The sequence below is a fragment of the Elgaria multicarinata genome, chromosome 9 (genome assembly GCF_023053635.1).
Source record: "Elgaria multicarinata webbii isolate HBS135686 ecotype San Diego chromosome 9, rElgMul1.1.pri, whole genome shotgun sequence".
Classification (NCBI taxonomy): domain Eukaryota; kingdom Metazoa; phylum Chordata; class Lepidosauria; order Squamata; family Anguidae; genus Elgaria; species Elgaria multicarinata.
Genome location: NC_086179.1, coordinates 38,628,283 through 38,649,107, shown reverse-complemented (window position 1 = coordinate 38,649,107; position 20,825 = coordinate 38,628,283). Strand labels below are relative to the sequence as shown.

General features: G+C 42.6%; 1 protein-coding gene across 2 annotated transcripts in view; it reads left to right on the top strand.

The window, feature by feature from the left end:
* Positions 1-637: 637 nt before the first annotated feature.
* The window catches only part of TCF20 (transcription factor 20), a 202,793-nt gene continuing 182,605 nt past the window's right edge, over positions 638-20,825 (top strand). For both annotated transcript variants that reach the window (XM_063133635.1, XM_063133633.1), the window contains exon 1: positions 638-824. The gene's annotated coding sequence lies outside the window, so the exon portion shown is untranslated. The remainder of the gene's footprint in view (positions 825-20,825) is intronic.

Below are 20,825 nucleotides of genomic sequence, written 5' to 3'. Positions count from 1 at the left end.
TGGCCATATGATCTGGGATGGCCCAAAGGTTTACTTTAGGATGCAAAAGCTCTTCACACCCCTGCTTCTTTATTTCAGGCTGCAGTTGTGAAGTGAGAATTAGGATCTGCAGAGAAGGAAGTAGGCTAGTTCCCAATCTGCAGTTACAAGAACCCACTTGACCCTTGAACGAGCCGAGTGCTTTGAAAAATCACATCCAGCCCCCACGCAACCCCAATAGCATTTACACGAGTCGCATCGAAGCAGAAGAGCCCCAGCTTTCCTGCTGCCCTCGAGGACTCAGCTCCGGGTCCTCTCTGCAAAGACGCCCCTTGTCTCGGGAAGCAGGGAAAGGAGGGGGTAAAGGAAAGGGAGGAGGAAGCAAGGGGGGGGGGATCGGGGAAAATTACCCTCCTACTCTTCAAGGCATCACTGTAAGATGCCAGACCCTCATCAACAGCGCTAGTACCTACAGGCTCGATCCTTGTCAGCCTCTCTTCAGCCGCGAAGAGAACCAAGCCCTGGCAACGGCAGCCGCGCTCCTCCTCTCTGTCATCAGCCAGTTTTGCCTGACACATTGAGTCCAGGCTGCCGAGTATTGTCCTAAAAGCAGAGGGAGAGGGGGGATAGAAAGCAAGAAAAGGAGGGGTGGGAATAATTCAATCAATCACATGACTTGACAGGATTTCTACCCATTTTCTTTTTTGTGCAACAAAATCATATCTATATAAAAACACAGCCCCCACCCCCCTAATCCCACTACACACACACACACACACACACACACACAAATACAAACAAACACACAAAGGAGCTAAGATGGGACAATAAAGAAGCATCTCAAGGTAAGACTCTCCTCGTGGAAAGCTGATCTTTAAAGGCGTTAAAGTGATTTCTTTCAGACAACACCACTTGCGGCTTGGGAGTGGGGCTTGGGAGTTTTTCATGGGTTATTAAGGCGGGTGGCGGGGAGAATCTTGACAGGAGAGAAAAAGGCTTCTCTGTTCCTACCATCATTGCTCTCTCTCTCTCTCTCTCTCTCTCTCTCTCTCTCTAACTGGAAAAAAAGTGTAGGCGGCTGGGGCGCGGACAGTATTCCTAACCTCTTGATCTATGTGTAAAAACTTCCCCTCCTCAAATACTTAAGTTTTAATGCCGCGCCAAAGGAAAAGCTGGAGAAAGGGGAGAGATTCAGAGCGAATATTACCGCTGAGAGTAAAACAATAAGCAACCCGGGGGGGGGGGGGGGGGGGTCAGTGGGAAGCTTAGAAAGTGGAAACCTGGTCAAAAACACGAGCTCTCTCCCTCTGTGTATGGCACATATTTATAAAAATGGATCCCTCCTCCCTTCCCTGGAATTTTGACATATTAACAAACTAGTACCTTGATTCTGTGTAAAGAAAAAGAAAAGGGAAAGTAATCACCATATTTTTTGGTGGTGAGGGTCCTTAAAAGGAAACCCCCAGAAATGTAACCTGAACCCTTCCCCTTAGGAGGGGATTTGAAGACAAGACTGTTGTATTATTGAAGGGAGAAGGGAGGGACGCGGTTTGTGGGGAAGGATCTGTGGAGCTCACGTTTCACATTCTTTAGCAACCTTCCTTCGCTTAAGTGTGAAGGACGCACGCACGCGAGCTTTCAACGATTCAAGCATTTAACCCCTGGGAGCAGATCTTTGCCTCTCTCTTCTTTGAACCAAAGACTTTTCAGACCAGTGTGTAAATAGTGTCTGTGTGTGCGCGTGAGGGAGGGAATGAGTGAGAGGATGGAGGGAGAATATGGGGAAAATCGGGGCTTATTTCTAAACATCTATAGAAGAGCTATGCACAGATCTGGATGAAATCTCTCCCCACCCCCATTTCTGTGATGTTTTCCATATGTTGCCGTTTGCCCTTGCCTGAATCCTTGCCAATTGTGAGACTATTAGGTATCTCTCACAGAGGCTGGAGGCCAATCCCCTATGATTATCCACTGGGAATTCTTTTAAGAGTTGCTGTACCAGTCACGATGGCACCAAAGTGGCTATCTAGCCCACCCATCCCGTTCTTCATTATTAAATGTATAGTAACTGTGCATATTCAACACAGGGGCAGGGGCCCTGTGGCCCTGAATATGTTGTTGGTCTACATCTCCCATCATTCCTGAACATTGGCCATTTGGGCTGGGGCTGAAGGGAGCTGAAGTCCAACAACATCTGGACAGCTACAGGTTTCCCACCCCTCCTTTAAAAAGCTGTCTAAATGTTGTCTTGAGCCCATCAGAGCAACAACACCTCTGAGCAAAAAGAGAGCAGAAACTGGGTAAATGCATTTCAGAGTTATTGACAAGAATGGTAGGCATGTTTATGTGAGCCATTCCCAAAATGCACTTCAGTTGCCTTCAGGGCAGCATGGCGCTTTGAGAAGTAAGATAAGTGTGCAATGAATGAAATATTGAATTATCCATCTTTAAAATCGGTGAGGTTTGGATGTTCAGGGACAGTTGCTGAAGTCACAGGAAGGGTGCAGCAGAGCAAAAAGATCCTCAGAGGTCAGTCTGGAAAAGGAATATAGGGGGCTCTATGGCTCCTGATGGGGAGAGTGTGATTGGCTGTGATGAGAACATGATGATGGGGATAGTGTGATTGTCCTCAGTTGAGAAGATGGCTCTAGTATTGTCCCTTATACCAGCACATCACGTCTCCGTGGGGTGTAAAATAATGCCTCTTGGGGCATGTCTACATGGAGGGTTTGCCCCGGGGTGGCTTTGCAGTAGCTGCAAGTCATCTACATGATGCAGCCGCCATTGCGAAGCCATCCAGGGGCAAACCCTGGAAACTCCACTTCAAAAAAGTAGGGCACTTACCCTGACTTTTTTTGGCAACGGAGCCCCTTGATTGGTCGCCATGGGTGGGCCCACGGTTGTAAAAGTAAAAAATATTAAAATGGGGGGAGGGAAGGAGAGGAATGGGGTTGTTCCTTTCCCCCTTTTAATTTTTTAAAATTATCTGTATATCTGCAGCTGCGCAGATACCGATATTAAAAATAAAAAGAAATAGGGGGAGGAATGGGCAGCCAGAGTGAGGAGAGGAGAGGTGGTTCGCCTGGAGTCTCTGCCCCTCTCCTCGCATCCTCCCTCTGATTGCCTCTTCCTTCCCTCCCCATTTATTTTTGTTTTTATTTTCTGTATCTGCGCAGTTACGGAGATGCAGATTTTTTTTTTAAAAAAAGGGGGAGGAACTGCTCCATTCCTTTCCTCCCCTGCCCCATTTTCACTTTTTTTACTTTTAAAACTGGGAAAGTTCGCACTTGTGTTCCTTCCCATGCAGATGTCAGGAAGGAATGCAAGTGCGGGCGCAAGGCACTTCATGGTGTCAAAGCGCCGCCGTAAAGACAGGGGCCTGATTTCAAAAAGCTACAGCTCCACAGAACTCAGCAGAAGTCAATGCAACTTTGAAGTATCTTTTCTCTCTCAACATTTGGTCTGGCAAACCTACTGTGAAGACCTTGTGTGTGGGGCAAAAGTGCTACGACTAAGAGCCCAGTTGCTTCCTGTACATTGTTGGTAATGTATAGATGTTCACAAGAAGTAAAACAAAGTTTTTTTAAAAAAAAGAATGTATTTTGTATTCTTATTTCATTTTTTGTTTCTGTGCTTTTAAAATACACTTCTGTCCCATTTCAACCTTTTTGCAACTGCCATTGATTTGGAAGTGAGAATGTTATTTATGATTAAAAGCTGTGATTTGAGATTTAAGTACTAGTTCCTAAAATTGTGCCCTGGCTTTAGTAGGTCAGAATGCTAATCTGCTGGCCTCTGGGACAGAATTAAAATATATCAAAAGCACATATCCATTTACCTTTGTGTGTCAAGCCTAACTGAAGGGACCCAATGATATTATGCACTGGGAGTATTTTTATTTATTTATTTATTGCATTTATATACTGCCCATAGTTGAAGCTCTCTGGATGGTTTACAATTTTTTTATAAGTATCAAGCTTTCTTTTATGTCAAGTGAAAGGTATATGTAGAAAATGGTATAAGATAGAATGTAAGCCTATGCGGCAGGGTCTTGCTATTTATTGTTTTACTCTGTACAGCACCATGTACATTGATGGTGCTATATAAATAAATAAATAATAATAATAATAATACAATTCCTATACACAATTTGGATAAGTCCCATTGGGAGGTTCACAAAATTAAAACCATAAGGTACAATATAAATTATAAAATACGGAAGGTTATTTTGATGCTGAAAACAACAGTAATGAAAAAAAAAACTTACTGATATTATAAGGGTAATTTGGTTGTATATATTATTTTACCATACTTGGAATAAGGTTTGAGTTGTGGTCAGGGCAAGACCGGAAAGCAGCAGTACTATTGTCCAAACCATGTACTCAGTGCACACCTCATGTTGGACTTGCCATTTTGAAAAAGAACAAAACCTGTTTGAAAATCAACACACAAGTGTAAGACAAGAATGTTTTTTGTTTTGTTTTTGGCAAGGTGCTAGTAACAGTGTACTAGTGCAGAAATGCTTAAGGGGTTTTATTTATTTATTTATTTATTTATTTATTTATTCGTTACATTTATATACTGCCCCCATAGCAAGAGCTCTCTGGGAGGTTTACAAAAATTCTAAAATTGAGATAAAAATGAGTATACAAAATTTAAAATTCTAAAACGCAAAACATACATACATAAAGCATTAAAAACCGATTAAAAATAAACATGTGGGTGATTAAGATGTGCTGCCATATGCCTGGGCAAAGATGAAAGTCTTAACCTGGCACTGGAAAGATAGCAGCGTTGGCGCCAGGCGAGCCTCATCAGGGAGATCATTCCACAGTCTGGGGGCCACCACCGAAAAGGCCCTGTCCCTCGTTGCCACACTCTGAGCCTCTCTCGGAGTAGGCACCCGGAGGAGGACCTTAGATGTTGAACATAGTGACCGGGTATATTCACGTCGGGAGAGGCATTCCGTCAGGTATTGTGATCCCAAGCCGTGTAAGGCTTTATAGGTCAAAACCAGCACCTTGAATTGGGCTCCGAAACATATAGGCAGCCAATGCAAGCAGACCGGAGCAGGTGTTATATGGTCGAACCTTCTGGTTCCCGAAATCAATCTGGCCGCTGCATTTTGCATGAGCTACAGCTTCCAAACTGTCTTCAAAGGCAGCCCTATGTAGAGTGCATTGCAGTAATCTAATTTGGAGGTTACAAGAGCATGGACAACTGAAGCCAGGTTATCCCTGTCCGGATAGGGGCGTAGCTGGGCCACCAACCGGAGTTTGTAAAAGGCACTCCGTGCCACTGAGGTCACCTGAGCCTCAAGTGACAATGATGGATCTAAAAGAAGGGCTTGCTCTCTACCTGCCCCTACAGATGATCCACTATATGGACATCTGGGCTGCTGTAGCATGGACCATTGTTTGATAGAAGCAGTGTTAGTTAAGAGTTTATTACATTTATCCCACCTTTCCTCCAAGGGGCTCAAAGTGGCATTCCTCCTCCTCCTCCTCTATTTTGCCTCACAACAACCCTATGAGGTAGGATAGCATGAGTGAAAGTGACTGATCCAGAATCACTCAGTAAGCTTCATGGCTGAATCTGGGGGCGTTTCTACATGAGGCTTTTAACTTGCCACTTTGCTTTTAACTTGCCACTTCTGGATTCTTTATGGGATTAAGATTGGCTCCTTTCCAAGTGTTTCCCCCCCCCCCCAGGGTTTTTCTTTCTCTGCCTTTCTATATGTTTCATTGCACAACCGTTAGGTGGTACTGTGGTATAGCAAAGCTGCATAAATACACCAGGAGTTCATGCTGCCATTGATAGAAATACCAGACGTTCTTTGTTAGAAACACACACACACACACACACACACACACACACACACACTGTAATGGTTGCAAACAACAGGAGAGGCCCTGGAGGAGGAGGATGTCATGAAAATACCCACAAGCTACCATGAAGGAGGAATCATGAGCATACAATAAATGCTTCATATAGAAAGGCTCTGAGTCTCTCCAGTCCAGCACTCTAACAACAACACTACGCTAGCTCATGTGGCTTTACAGGGGCTTGGTGGATGGTTGCTGATTGGACAACCACTGTTCAATCATGTCCCTTGTCTTCAGTTTCATGCCTTCATCCTCTTTCTTACGTGGCAGAAGGTGGGAGAACATAGTTGTACTGCAAAGACAGAGCTGGTGGCGGCTCTGAGAACAGTGGGGGATAATTTTTATATTGAGAGAGACAGAAGAGGAAAAATTGAGCGGGGCAATGTAGAGGGGGGAAATGAATCTTGGGGAGAATTTGAGAGGGGAATTAATGTTTGGGTTCGATCTGGGAGCTAAATAAAGGGGAATACATTACTTGAAGTGGAATTGATTTGAGGGATCTGGAAGGGAAACAAATGCTTTGGTAATACATTAATTGCATGGGAATAAATTTTGGGGGTTTTGATATTTGGGGTTCATACCCCATGTCTGCCTAGTGCTCAGTTTGTGGCCTTCAGCAAATTACTTGTTTCTCCCAGTCTCACTAGTTCACCTTCTGTAAAATGAATGGTGCTCATTAGATGGTCAAAGGGTCTAGATGCCACTTCTGTCTTGCACTGAATTTGTGGTTTTTAGGCAAATCACTGGTCTCCATCTAGTTTAGCAGTCTGTTCCCCAAAATGGCCAACCAAATGCCTTTGGAAAGTTTACAAGCAAGACATGAAGGCAATAGCCTGCCTCCTTTTGTGCCTAGAATCTGGAACTGGGAGGTGTACTGCCTCTGAACATGGAGCTTCAACCTTGCTGTCTTGGCCAATAGGAGAGACTCCTCATGGCATGAGGATCCAAGGGAACTATGGTGGGAATGACTTGGCAGGATAGCTGGGACTTGTAGCATCCCCACCCTTCGGAGGCAGGTTTGTTGTTCCAGAACTTGTTACTAGATTTTGGGGGAGGTTTCTTTGCAATTTCAGTTCTTGACCTAAAGTGAATTGACTCCAGTAGTCAATGTTGGCATCATAAGACTGTAAGAAGAGCCGTGCTGAATCAGACCAAAGTCCATCTAGTTCAGCATTCTGTTCACACAGTGGCCAACCAGTTGACCACGGTAATATAGAGCTATGTATTGCTTTTACTGCCCCTTTCTAAACCTGGGTTTAGTTTGAATATTTGGTTGAGGTTCTCTTCAACCCCTCAGGAGTCTCTGTTAAAGTGGGGCTGCAAGAACGCTTAAGTTCCTGCTGGATTTTTCCACTAGGATTTAGTGTCTAACTGTACATTATCAAAAGGTTACCCTTCTGGAATTTAGCTCCCTTTGCTGTGCCCTTATTTTGGCTTCTGCTGATGATTTGTGAGTTTAAAGGTGCAATCCTTTGCATGTTTAGACTGGCTGGAGCATGCTGGAAATTGTAGGACTTTTTCTAGTCTAAACATGCATAGGATTGTGCCCTAAGTGAGTTTTAAATAATTTCATGAGATAGTTTAATAGGTAATTAATAAGTAAATAGCACTTACCTTCACTTGTGTGATAACATTTCTGCACTGGGTCTCCTCGTGCTGGATCTGCCTAGTCCAGCAGTAACCACTACACCACACTAGCTCATGTGTAAGTATTCTTGTGAACTATACACAGTGCCCTGTAACTCCTTGGTCAGTTACAATTAGCTACATGGAAATCACTGTTCTCCTATCATCACCTATTGCCATACGTCTGATGGGCATTTTCTTTGATTTATATATATTAAAGAAAACAAACAGCATTATTTGTCATTAGTGTAGCTGACCAGAAACCAGTTAGCACCACAATGTATAGATCATGGGAATTTGTGGGAAATTGTCCATCATTAATCAGGTATTTTTGGCACAAAGTTGGTTAGCACTGTCACCTTCTCTTTGCATATTTCTTCTTAAAACGATGCAAGACTGTGTGCGGAAGTTCCACTTTGCAATGCACTTCCTTCAGTTTTGCATGCTTATGAGAATTTGTGTTAACATATGAAAAAAAATCATAGTGTGTTCAGGGCCATGTTTTTTAAAGCTATTCTTTTAACTTCATTTGATTCACTTTCTGGACAGGGTATAACATTTCTTCTGAAGTATTAGTAGTTGTTACTTCTGACTTTATTGTTAAAAAGAAGGAATTAATATACTTTTTCAATTTATAGTACCTGATTAAAATGATTTATTTGCATTGGAATTACCTGCATTGGCAATATACCTGTTAACAAGCATGAAATCATTTTGTTCAGTCCTAGGCATGCAGGACTTTACAGTGATTATGGAGAGAGAACTTCCTGTAGTGTACAGTCTATTTATCAGCAATGTGGTGGGTGCAAAGCTGCAGCCCAATCGGTTTAAGCATGCCTAACTTTGTATAGGATTAGGCTATTAGTACAACAGCCAAAGATAATGAAGAGCTGATACTGCACGACTTTGTCTAGGGCAGCAATCTTGAAAGAAAACATTATCATGGGTTGTGCTGGGGGTGAGGGAGAGAAGAGAATGAGGAATATGTGATTGGAGCAATCTATGATCTGGAGGTTTTAGATGGTAGAGTAGATAATTATTTAAAGAGAGATAGGAAGCTTGTACAGTTCTTGTTTGGAAATGTCTAGGGGTGAGGTTAGCCAAGTCACCGAGGTACATTGGATAAGTTGTGGGATAGATTGGACTAGAGAGGTCTGAGTTCTGTAGATCCCCACTTAGCTGTGAGTTTCATGGGTTACGACTAGATTTGTTGTGGGAATATGAGAATTACCTTATTTACACTGCCCTCAGTTCTGTCAAAAAAAGAGGATGCCATACATATGTAATAAAGAAGGTGTATAGACTTTCAGCCATTCTCCTTTGGGGGTTTTCTGGAAGATGCACTGAAAAGTTTGACTCAAATGGTTTTACTAAATGAACAATATAAAATGCCTTGGATAAGATTATTTGGCACAAGGATGGCCAGAATCCGAGACTGGCCCATGACCCAGTATGGCTCCCCACTGCCAATTCCTTGAGTCTTCTGACCTTGCTACTCTTCCTCCTTCATTTTGTCGCCTGTTCACCTGTCCTTTCCAAGGGAGCCCCTTTGGTTTGTGAGGTACTGCTGTGCTTATACATAGTGTGTGTGTGTGTGTGTGTGTATAGAGAGAGACACACACACACACTTGCTGCTCTACGGGCACACATTAAAGCATTCAGTGCAGTGTCTTCTCTGTTTATAATGCAATCAAGTGCCGTACAGCAATGCATAGTATTGTATTGGCAGGAGAAGAAGGAGAAATGTGAAAGGTCACATGTATTTTATTGTTTGTGTTAATAGTGTGAGCACAAGCCACAGTATAGTGATGCAACTGTGGGAGAAGTGGGAGTGAAGCCTGCCATTTCAGGCTGCTTTTTAAATAAAGGCCTGTAACTGCATGCACACCTTTGCAGCTGTGCAGCTATATAGGTTTAAAAATACATTATGTGGTTATTCACAGCTGTGCAGCTCTAGGTGTGCAGTGAAAACTAGCCTCTCAAAATGTCACAGTTTTCCTGACCTCAAGTTCCATCAAATTTTGTGCAAAGAAAGAGTAAAGGAGGTGGGGGAAATGTTGCAAAACAGGTTCAACAGCTTTAAAACCACTCTCACCAGTAAGAGTTGTAATACTGCTACACTGGAACACACATGGCTAGAGATACAAAGGCCTGGAGAAAAAACAGGAAAAAAATACCCCCCACCCCCCAATTAGGGGATTTCTTTTTTCACTCTGTTTTTTTCCCCCAAGGGATTTTTGGAAATATTGGAAAAAAGCTGTTTCCCCTTGAATTTCCCCCATCCCATTTCCCCCAGTTTTTTCCCCTGGGCCGTCACCTCTCTATGCATGATTGGAGAAACCGCCATTCCTGAAAAAATCACCATAAAAGTAGTTTGTAAAAACACTCACAATACTGAGGGTAATGCCAGGGTGACAGGTTGGGGAGTGCACTGTGTGCTGTGTGAATGAGCGAGACATTGCAGTCCTGAGATAAAACATTGTAGATTAGCCCCAGTTGAACCAGTATTGTGAGGAGGAGCAGGACGTTCTGCATGCCTGGTGCTCTTCACCTGGGGAAGTAATGCAGTTTAGATTGATAGGGAGAGGCAAGCAATTGGGCAGTGGTAGTGGTGGGGAAGAGGAGAAAGGTGCACTCAGAAATGGGGCGCTACTGAGAACGTCTTGTCCTCAAAAACCCACCAAAACCTGGAACTTGTGAAGTGGCAAAATATTTGAAACTATGTCAAGAGTATCAAGAATACATATGCTATATAAGTATCCAAAACCACTGCTTAAAAAATAAAAGTAGAACAGTTTTGCAGGTCAGTATAGTCATCACTGTAAATACAGTTGTTTTTAAAGTTTTGCAGAGAGGGCCCATTCATAATATTGGATTTAAAGAAGATTATTCTTTTATAGTATTTGAAAAAGCTTTGCTGTTTACCTTTAAAATCCTTCCCACCCACAAAGGGCATAATCATTTTTTTTCTGCACCACATTCCTTGCTAATTATCAAATCCACTTACCTTAAAATAGGTGTCTACAATTCCACACCCTCCACTGTGCTTCCCCCCTTCCCTATTCTGAAACCAGGGTGCTGGAGCCTGTGATATCACATTCATTCACCATGGCAACAGGCTTTGATTTACTTATTTCAATTTAATTAAAAGCATTTATCAAATTTTAGGTGACTTAAGCATCTTTTTTTTAAAATAAATAAATAAATCACTGGAGAGCAGAAAAGAGAATTTCATATTGCATTCAGCTCATCTTGTCTAAAAAACCTTGGTAACAAAGAGAACCCTTAAAATGTGTCTTGAAATTAATCCAATCTGGATTTGTGAGCGGGAATGCCAAGAAGCAATTCTACAGCTCTAGAGCTTTCATGAAACCCCTTCTTTTACTTGTTCAACCCAGAGAGGTGTTAAATTAATCTTTTCAGTTGTTATCTGCAAGTAGCTGAGGTGTTTACTTAAGCAGCTAGAAATGAAATGAAACAGTGACTTCTGAGGACATTCCCAGCAAACACGGTAGAGCACAGTTTCTGGAACATAATGGTTCCAGTTAGTGCAGCTTTGCTAGAATATAAGCAAGGGTCATATAGGGCAGCATACCTGTCATGTAGGGCCATATACTAGTATTTGTGTTTTTAGATTGTTGGTTGTTTTTATGCTCTTCATGATTTTAATTTTTGTGAACTGCCCAGAGAGCTTTGGCTATTGGGTGGTATAAAAATGAAATAAATAAATAAATAAATAAATAAATCTCGAAGATTGGGTTGTGAGAAGCCCAAGTTCAAATCCCCCCCTCAACTATGTAATTCACTTGATGGTCTCAGGCAAGTCACTAACCTTCACCCTAAACTATCCTTTACATTCCAGGTCATGTTCAGTTCTTTGAAAACACAGGGCCAAAATCTTGGGGTTCACAGGTATGAACATAATTTTATCTTTAATGTATCATGTCCTGGACGAGCTCTCAAAAAAGGCTTGTTTCCTTTGGTATAAAATCTAGAAGGGACTCAAACCATTTTATCTCCACAGATAAAGGAGGCTCTGCTCTACAGATAACCACCCTCCAAGTGTAGGGTGTGACAAGAACAACCTATGAATGTTTGCATTCATTAATTCACACAAGGATACATTTGTTCATTCAAGTGAGATACAATGGTATACATAGTGTCTGTACCGTGGATTAAGTAGGATTCTTCACCTGTGTGCAAATCCGGTATGAAGACAGATTATCACAAACATCTGAACAGTATGAATACACATTCATTGTAACATTTGAATGCCTCTTTTGTAAGGTGAGCTGTTAGAAGTTGCCGTGATTAATACGAATAGGAGTGAAAAGGAGGTGTATATACATCGTGGTGGAAAAGGCTTGCTGGAGCTTCATTAAAGTGTGGATTCAAAGCAGCGTACCCCCAAGGGTTAGGCCAGTACTTCAAACAATGGGGATCACTTTGCTAAAGGGTGATCTTGACCCCTTTTCCCTACCTGTCAACTCTCAAAGGCTGTAAGATCAGCCTATATACAATTTTGTCTCATTGGTTACATTGTATGTTTGACAGCTGAAACATACAAGGCAAGCCTATATATTTTTGACATCCACAACTGCGCAACTCCAAAAAATAAAATAAAAATTACAAAATCATTTCTGCACATTCTCATTACCTAGCAAAATATTCAGTTCCGTTTGCACAAATGTTGGGGCCTGAAAAAATAAAAATGAGTGAAAGCCCCTCCAAACTGCTGCTTGGGCATCGGTAGAAGGGCTGGTATTGTGGCATGGGTGAGATCACTTGGGAAGAGTGGTAGGGGTTTCTGTCACCCTTGCCAAATGGCTTGCTTGCCGATGCCCGCCACCCATGACGGGTTGGCAGTGCCAGTTTTGGACAACGCGCCAACCCTTCATGGGTTGAACAACCCTTAAAACAAGGCATAGGTTGTCATGGTGGCTTGTTGTCCACAAACAAGCCACCCTGTAGGAAGCAGTCAGGATTTGGATGAGATGATAATGCACCATGGCTTGTTCTAGACAACAACCCATACAGGTGATCGTGTTGTGCGAACCCAGTCAGTGGCTGGGTTCAGATGATCACAGGGGGAAAAGAAGTCATGGTGGCTTTTTCCCCCCACCCATGTCAATCGCACGACTTCCATTTCCCTAATTACCTATGACACGGCACAGGTTATTGTGTCATCTGAACTCAGTGAGTGTGGCTTCTAAACCATCCTACAAACTATGGCTTTTAGGGTGTGTGTGGAGTGATTTAGAAGCCATCCCCACTGTGCACCTCACTGGATTCAGACATGATAAGCCATGCTGCCTTGTGGGTAATTAGGGAAACGTTGGTTGCACAAGCAGCATGCGTTGGGTGAGAAAAAGAAGCCAAGGTGGCTTTTCTCTCTCTCTCTGTAATTATCTAAACTTGGCTAATGTGTGAAGTAATTTCAAGGCTGAGAGTATCACTCTGACTGACAGAGAGATGAATGATGAAGAGAAGGAGGAATGTGGAAAATGCATGCTGCTGGAATCCTGTGCATGTCTGAACAAAGAGAGACATATCTATTCATGTACACAAATGTGCATATGTCAACTCACTGGAGGATTCCTCTAGCAATGCAGTATAGCTAAGACGCATAAGCCAATAGAGGACCAGTGAGGCATGTTTGCTCATCGCAGGCACTTCATCCTCACCATCTGAATATGGGATTGAAAGACCAAGGAAATATGGAGATGCATGGAGGGTAAGCTGTGAGCAAGCACAATTCATGACATTGCGCAACATCATTACTGATCACAGAGCATCAGCCTCGCGCTACTAGAATGGACCGCTGGTGCGGCATAAACCAGCAGTTTCTGAAAACAAATGGAAATAAGCAGCAATGCTCATTTCCGGCATGGGGCAGGTTAGCAGAGCTCCGCTGATCTTCCTCACTCTGGAAACGAGTGTGCCACTCATTTCCATGCTTAGTTTAGGAACCACTAGATCCCGTTAGTGGTCCATTCTGCTAGTGCCAAAGAACTAGTGGAGGTGCAGCTGCAGTACAGGATACTGCCCTCAAGAGTCCAATTCCCTGGCTTTGTGGAGCTTGAGCCATCATGAGACAGTCTTAACCCAAGTCTTAAACTGACAGGTTTTTTTTTTTTAATTCGTTGAATATGTTCTGTGTATATGTCTTTTCTGTGCCATGTTTCTCAGCCAACTGTTGCCAGAATAGTTCTCCCATAATGGCATATGGATTGTCACTCATTATGTAAATTCATTTGACCGTAATCCTCTGATATAACCTAGGAAACTGCCTGGCTAACATAATTGCCCTCTTCTCACAGTCCATTCTGGTATAGGTATGACTCTGCTCTCCTTATCCCTGGTGTGCTGCCTGGTACTCCTGTCCCATTCTAGCTGTTGGTCTATTTTGTCTGGGGGAGAGCCACTTTCGACTGCCTCATATCCTGGAATAAAAGGATTGATTCCCCAAATATTGCATCCTAACAATTCTAGGTCTACATGAGAGAAATCTGGGCATAGGCCACTGAAGTGAATATAATTCGGGAATTGAACCCAGTGTACAGTAAACCATTTCACACTAACATGCAGCTGGCTTTCTTTTGTTATTGTACATTTAGCCGCATTTGTCATTTGTACATTGAGGAAGTTTGGTGGAAGAATGGCTGGCTGTGGTCTTGTGCTGTTCAAGTGACTTTAGATTTCCATGAAGGCACATATAGAAGGAGAAACTGATGCAGTATTTCTAGTAATGGATAGTGTCATTTCTATGTCAAATACACAGAGCTTTTGTCTTCTATAATCAATGTTACTACACTCTGAATACATTTGCAGATGGTCTGGAATATCAAAGAAGTATCACAGGCTGGAGAAAGAGCAAAGGAACCTAGTCTCTTTCAAGGGATGTGTGGTGTGTGTGTTTCCCCTGCCCCCGTGTTCTTTGTATGGGTTGCTTTGACTGCCACATTTCCTCCTTCCCTCCTCATTCTGAACTCTTGTCTCTCACAGCTTCCCCATTCACCTCCTGCACGTGCCATCTGGTCTCTAAGTACAAGTGTTAGGGATTTTTAGAAATTCAGCTAGGGACTATTTTTATTTCTTTATTGCTAAGATTTCTTAGAATTTATGTATTATTCTAAAATTTGCCACGGGTGTCAGTGGTAGACATGCATGCCCCTTCCCCTCCTAGGCAGCCATATATTTAGCTGTGCCCAATTTATTTAACATTATTTTTAGGCAGCCTCCAAAGCTGGAACCCTCCTAAGGTGGTGCTCTTAAAAAAAGAAACAATACAAAACAGTACAAATATAATGCTTGTTTCTAAGGGTCTTGGAATGTGGGCTGTGTAAAGTGTGAAGGGCATGGGAGGGATGGAGGAGGCATTATTCTGTCAAGCTGTACTGACATCTGGTAAGCCTAATATAGAGCATGCAGTATGAGAAATGCTGTTCTCCTGATTGATTTGGGGCACAATCTATTTATTTAACTAATTTATTTATGACATTTATATCCTGCCTTTTTCCCTTCAATGGACCCAATGCACTGTATATAATCCTCCTACTCTCCATTTTTATCCTCACAGCAACAACCCTGTGAGGTAGGTTGGGCTGAGAAATTGTGACTGGCCCAAAGTCACCCAGTGAGCTTCCATGGCTGCATGGGGACTAGAACCGAGAGCTCCCGAATCCCAGTCCAACACTCTTGCCACTACATCACACTGGCTTTTCTATGCATGTTGAGACAGAAAAAAGTCCTGTAACTCTCAGCATATCCCGGCTAACATGGCTGGCTGAGGAATGCTGCGGGTTGTAGATCCCCCCGCTTCTAAACATGCATAAGATTGTGCCCTTGATGTATTAGAGATGGAGAGACATGCAGCTGTCTGCTGATGTATTGAAAGTAACTTTATTCTATACCTTTTAAATGATCTCATCTCTCCGCCTTATTTATTTATTTATTTATTACATTTTTATACCGCCCAATAGCTGAAGCTCTCTGGGCCGTTCACAAAAATTAAAATAGTAAAACAACCAACAGGTTAAAAGCACAAATACAAAATACAGTATAAAAAGCACAACCAGGATAAAAACCACGCAGCGAAATTGATATAAAATTAAAATACAAAGTTAAAACAGCAAAATTCAAATTCAAGTTAAAATTAAGTGTTAAAATACTGAGAGAATAAAAAGGTCTTCAACTGGCGACGAAAGGAGTACAGTGTAGGTGCCAGGCGGACCTCTCTGGGGAGCTCATTCCACAGCCTTGTGACTGTGTCCCACCTTTGCATTTCCTTCCCATTCTTAATTCATCTTTTCATCTTTCCCTTGTCCTGCCTTTTACCAGTGAACTTATTTCATATTTCCTAAGACTGTACCGTTCAATACAAATTCCTGCCTTTGTTTCCATGTGTTAGCACAATTTCATAGAATCCCTTTGCTTTTCTTCTCCACCAACCTCACTGCTATGATCCCAATATGCCAGCTTTGAGCAGCTATGGAGCAGGAATGCATTGCTAAATTGACAATCTAAAGAGGATAATTCCCCATCTGTCCTATAGACTGTTGGTTAAATTAGCAATTTGTGCTCTTTTTGTTTTTAATGTTTCCAGTGCCTTTTTAAATATGGCATTTTCTCTGGTTTAAAAATATCAAGGTACTGTTATTAAATGCTTCATAAACATACATGTTACATGTATGTTTATCCATTTACATTGGTGTAAATGTGACAAGAGTTTGAACTATGAACCAGGAAGCACCCACTTAACTGTGCCAAGAACTCTATTACAGTCTTGGCTCCCTATCACTAACACCTGCAATAGTGCTGAACTATTTTGCAGGGTTGTTTTAAGGATTACAGCAATATATGTGAAATGCTTCTTTGTGGGGGGTATCAGAAAAATTAAGTCAAATGGAATAATGGCCTCAAGTTACAGGAAGCCAGATTTCCTCTGGACATCAGGAAAAACTTCCTGACTGTTAGAGCAGTACGACAATGGAACCAATTACCTAGGGAAGTCGTGGGCTCTCCCACACTAGAGGCATTCAAGAGGCAGCTGGACAGCCATCTGTCAGGGATGCTTTAGGGTGGATTCCTGCATTGAGCAGGGGGCTGGACTCGATGGCCTTATAGGCCCCTTCTAACTCTACTATTCTAGATTCTATGAAACAAGTGTGCTCCTCTTCAGCCAGTCAGCCATGTCTTCTTTCCAGGATATTCCATTCTATTTCCCCACAGTGCCCATTTGTATTGTCCCATCCCCAACAGACCCTCTGGATTCTGTGGCTATTAGGCTGTTTTGGGGTTGATGTTGTTTTATCCCCTTAACTTTTTTAAAAATAATTTTTGTCTACTTCTGAAAACCTTGGGATTCCCCCAATATGTTGATACATTTCTCTTGTTTCTCAGTAGCCCCATTTTGGTTACAGAGCCATCATAACCTAGTATCTGAGTTTGCTATTAGTATGATATATGATTATAGAGGTGAATTAAGTTCTAAAATTAAGTTTTAGAGCCAACTGACAATTAAGCAGCCATAAGTCAGTAGTCTGGATGGTATACACCCGAGAGTTCTGAAAGACTGCAAATCTGAAATTTTAGACCAAGAGTATGTAATTTGTCACTAAAATTGGCTTCTTCTTTTTTTTTTTTGCTGGAGGATTGGAAGATAAGTAGTGTAATGGTCCTTGAGCGGGCAAGGTCCTTGAGCGGGCAAGGTCCTTGAGCTGGTGGTGGCGGGCCAGCTCCAGACACTCTTGGATGAGACTGATTATCTGGATCCATTTCAGTCGGGTTTCAGGCCCGGCTTTGGCACGGAAACAGCCTTGGTCGCCCTGTATGATGACCTATGTCGGGAGAAGGACAGGGGGAGTGTGACTTTGTTGATTCTCCTTGATCTCTCAGCGGCTTTCGATATCATCGACCATGGTATCCTTCTGGAACGTCTGGCTGAGTTGGGAGTGGGGGGGCACTGCATTGCAGTGGTTCCACTCCTACTTAGCGGGACGGCTCCAGAAGGTGGTGCTTGGGGGACATTGCTCGGCCCCGTGGACTCTTCAGTATGGAGTTCCACGGGGATCGGTCTTGTCCCCCATGCTGTTTAACATGTACATGAAACCGTTGGGTGCGGTCATCCGGAGTTTTGGAGTGCGCTGTCATCAGTACACTGACGACACGCAGCTCTACTGCTCCTTTTCATCCTCATCAGGTGTGGCTGTGGATGTGCTGAACCGGTGCTTGGCTGCGACAATGGACTGGATGAGGGCTAATAAACTGAAGCTCAATCCAGACAAGACTGAGATGCTGCTGGTGGGTGGTTCCTCTGATTGGATGGGGGGTGTTCAACCGGTTCTGTATGGGGTTGCACTCCCCCTGAAGGAGCAGGTTCGTAGCTTGGGGGTTCTCCTAGAACCATCTTTGTCACTTGAGGCTCAGGTGGCCTCGGTGGCACGGAGTGCTTTCTACCAACTTCGGTTGGTGGCCCAGCTACGCCCCTATCTGGACAGGGATAACCTAGCTTCAGTTGTCCATACTCTGGTAACTTCCAAATTAGATTACTGCAATGCCCTCTACATGGGGCTACCTTTGAAGACGGTCCGGAAGCTGCAGCTTGTGCAAAATGCGGCGGCCAGATTGATAGCTGGAACAGGGAGGTTTGAGCATGTAACACCGATTCTGGCCTGCTTGCATTGGCTGCCTATATGTTTCCGAGCCCAATTCAAGGTGCTGGTCTTAACCTATAAAGCCCTACATGGCTTGGGACCACAATACCTGATGGAACGCCTCTCCCGACATGAACCTACCCGTACACTGCGCTCAACATCTAAGGTCCTCCTCCGAGTGCCTACTCCAAGGGAAGCTCGGAGGATGGCAACAAGGGAGAGGGCCTTTTCAGTGGTGGCCCCCCGACTGTGGAATGATCTCCCCGATGAGGCTCGTCTGGCGCCAACATTGTTATCTTTTCGGCGCCAGGTCAAGACTTTTCTCTTCTCCCAGGCATTTTTAACAGCATTTTAACAGCATTTAACAACGTTAAGTTTGTTTTTAATGGACCCCACAATTGTTGTTTTTAAATGGATACTGTTGTTTTTATACTGTTTTTATGTGTGTGTGTGTGTCTGTGTGTTTTTAAATTGTATACTTTTAATGTTTACTATTTTAAAATGTTGTAAACCGCCCAGAGAGCTTCGGCTGTGGGGTGGTATATAAATGTAATTAAATAAATAAATAAATAAATAAATAATTTCATTCCTTAAAAATGGGGGTTGTTTAATGTCTGTCCCTGCTGACTTGGTGGAAAGAATTATTAAAATCTGCCTTGTTAAATATATAGAAGAACAAGCCTTGCTGAGAAAAAAAAAATCAGTATTGCTTCTGTAAAGGGAAGTAGTCATGAACATTTTAGGTTCACTCAAATATATCATCTGTGCTCTACAAGCAATCCTGGACAATGATACTTACCGTATTTCTTCGATTCTAAGACGCCATCGATTGTAAGACGCACACTAATTTCAGTACCACCAACAGAAAAAAAAGCTTTGATTCTAAGAAATAATAAATGACCTGCGATTCTAAGACGCACCCCGTTTTTAGAGATGTTTATATGGGGGGAAAAGTGCGTCTTAGAATCGAAGAAATACAGTACCTCTCACAAGCCTTGGATTACAGACAGTCATCCAAAAAAGATGCTCACCAGCAACAACAGACCTCACAACAGGGATACCAGGCCTTGTGGCAGACACAGATGCAACAGCAACCAGTCAACTCTGTTCCCATATTTACTCTGAAAACACAACTACAGGACCTTATAATGCCACCCACTACATCAGAGGTTCATACACTTGCTCATCTTCCAATGTGATATATGCTATCATTTAGCCAACGATGTTCTACTGCATTCTACATAGGGCAGGGCAGTCTCTGTGCAAAGGAATAAATGGACACAAATCTGTTATCAGGAAGAGCAATGTTCAGAAACTGGTGGGGAAACATTTCAATGTCCCAGGATGCTCTGTCAAGGACCTTAATATGGCCATTCTTGAACAAAGGAATTTTGAAGACAGATATTAATGCGAAGTTGCTGAAGTACAGTTCATCAAGAGATTCAATTCTATTTCCTGTCATTTGAATGAGGACAAAGAATTTTGTTTTTTTTAATTACACTATGACCCTTTTCAGATGACACGCCAAGCCATGGTGGTTAAGCATTTTGAGCTAAACATTACAGCTTAGTGTGATATGTGAACCATGATTTAGCATGTCATGTAAGCCATTCCTAACCATGGTGACTACATAACCATGGTTTAAACACTCGCTAACCGTTTGCTGCCAAAGGGTTAGCAGCTGAACCATGGCATAGTTTGTTGTCTGAACAGGCCCTTTAGGTTAATTGGCTCACCATTGCAATGGTGTTTTGTGAATGGTAGCTGTTAAGGTAATTGTCAGTCTCTGTACTTTCCATATTTCAGTTCCCTCTGACATCACTTCCCCCTCCCCCGCACACACTGTGTCTATAAACCTGCCAATTTGAGGTTAACACTTCATGTGTCTGAAGAAGTGGATGGTGTCCACAAAAGCTTATGCCAGAATAAACTGGTTAGTCTTTAAGGTGCCACAAGACTCTTCGTTGTTTTTAAATAATAATAATAATAATAATAATAATAATAATAATAATAATAATAATAATCCGCCTCTCACTCTGGATTGAAGTGAGGAACAGCATTAAATACAAATACCAAAAAATACATAAAACTGATTAAAAACATATAAAACTGATACAATATTAAAATAAGTCAAATATCTTAAAATTCATCTGGGAATAATAATATATTCAAAATTTGGCAGGCTTCTCTTCAGGAACTCAGTCTGGCTAATTAGATCCCTTGCATTTGGCTGGTTATCAGGAGATGGATTCAGGGCATGGTTTCAGTGTAAGAATGGGAAACAGACAGGTGGGATGGAGCACGGCATTTGGTGGCAGCTGCAAACAGCCATAGCTTCATTCAGAAAAACAAGATCCTCCATCCATCCATCCTCCTTGTTGCAAGTAAAAGCAAGGCGCTGCTTAAGGGAGTGAGAGGCTGCTTATTTGCTGTGATGATCCCGGTGGATTAAGCCTGTGAATGGATCTGTGTGTATCCACATTGATGCAAACAGGGAAATACATGGTCCCCAGAAACCTTGATTGCAAAGCTCAAACACTTGCTCTTTGATAAGCTTTTGGAGCTAATTGGGGTGGGTGTGTAGAAATAAAGGCTAAACCTAATAGGTTGCTCTGCTAGATTGTCACTTTTGCGCCAATATCCTGGTGGCGTGTGTTAGTCATGCATCAATTTTTATTTC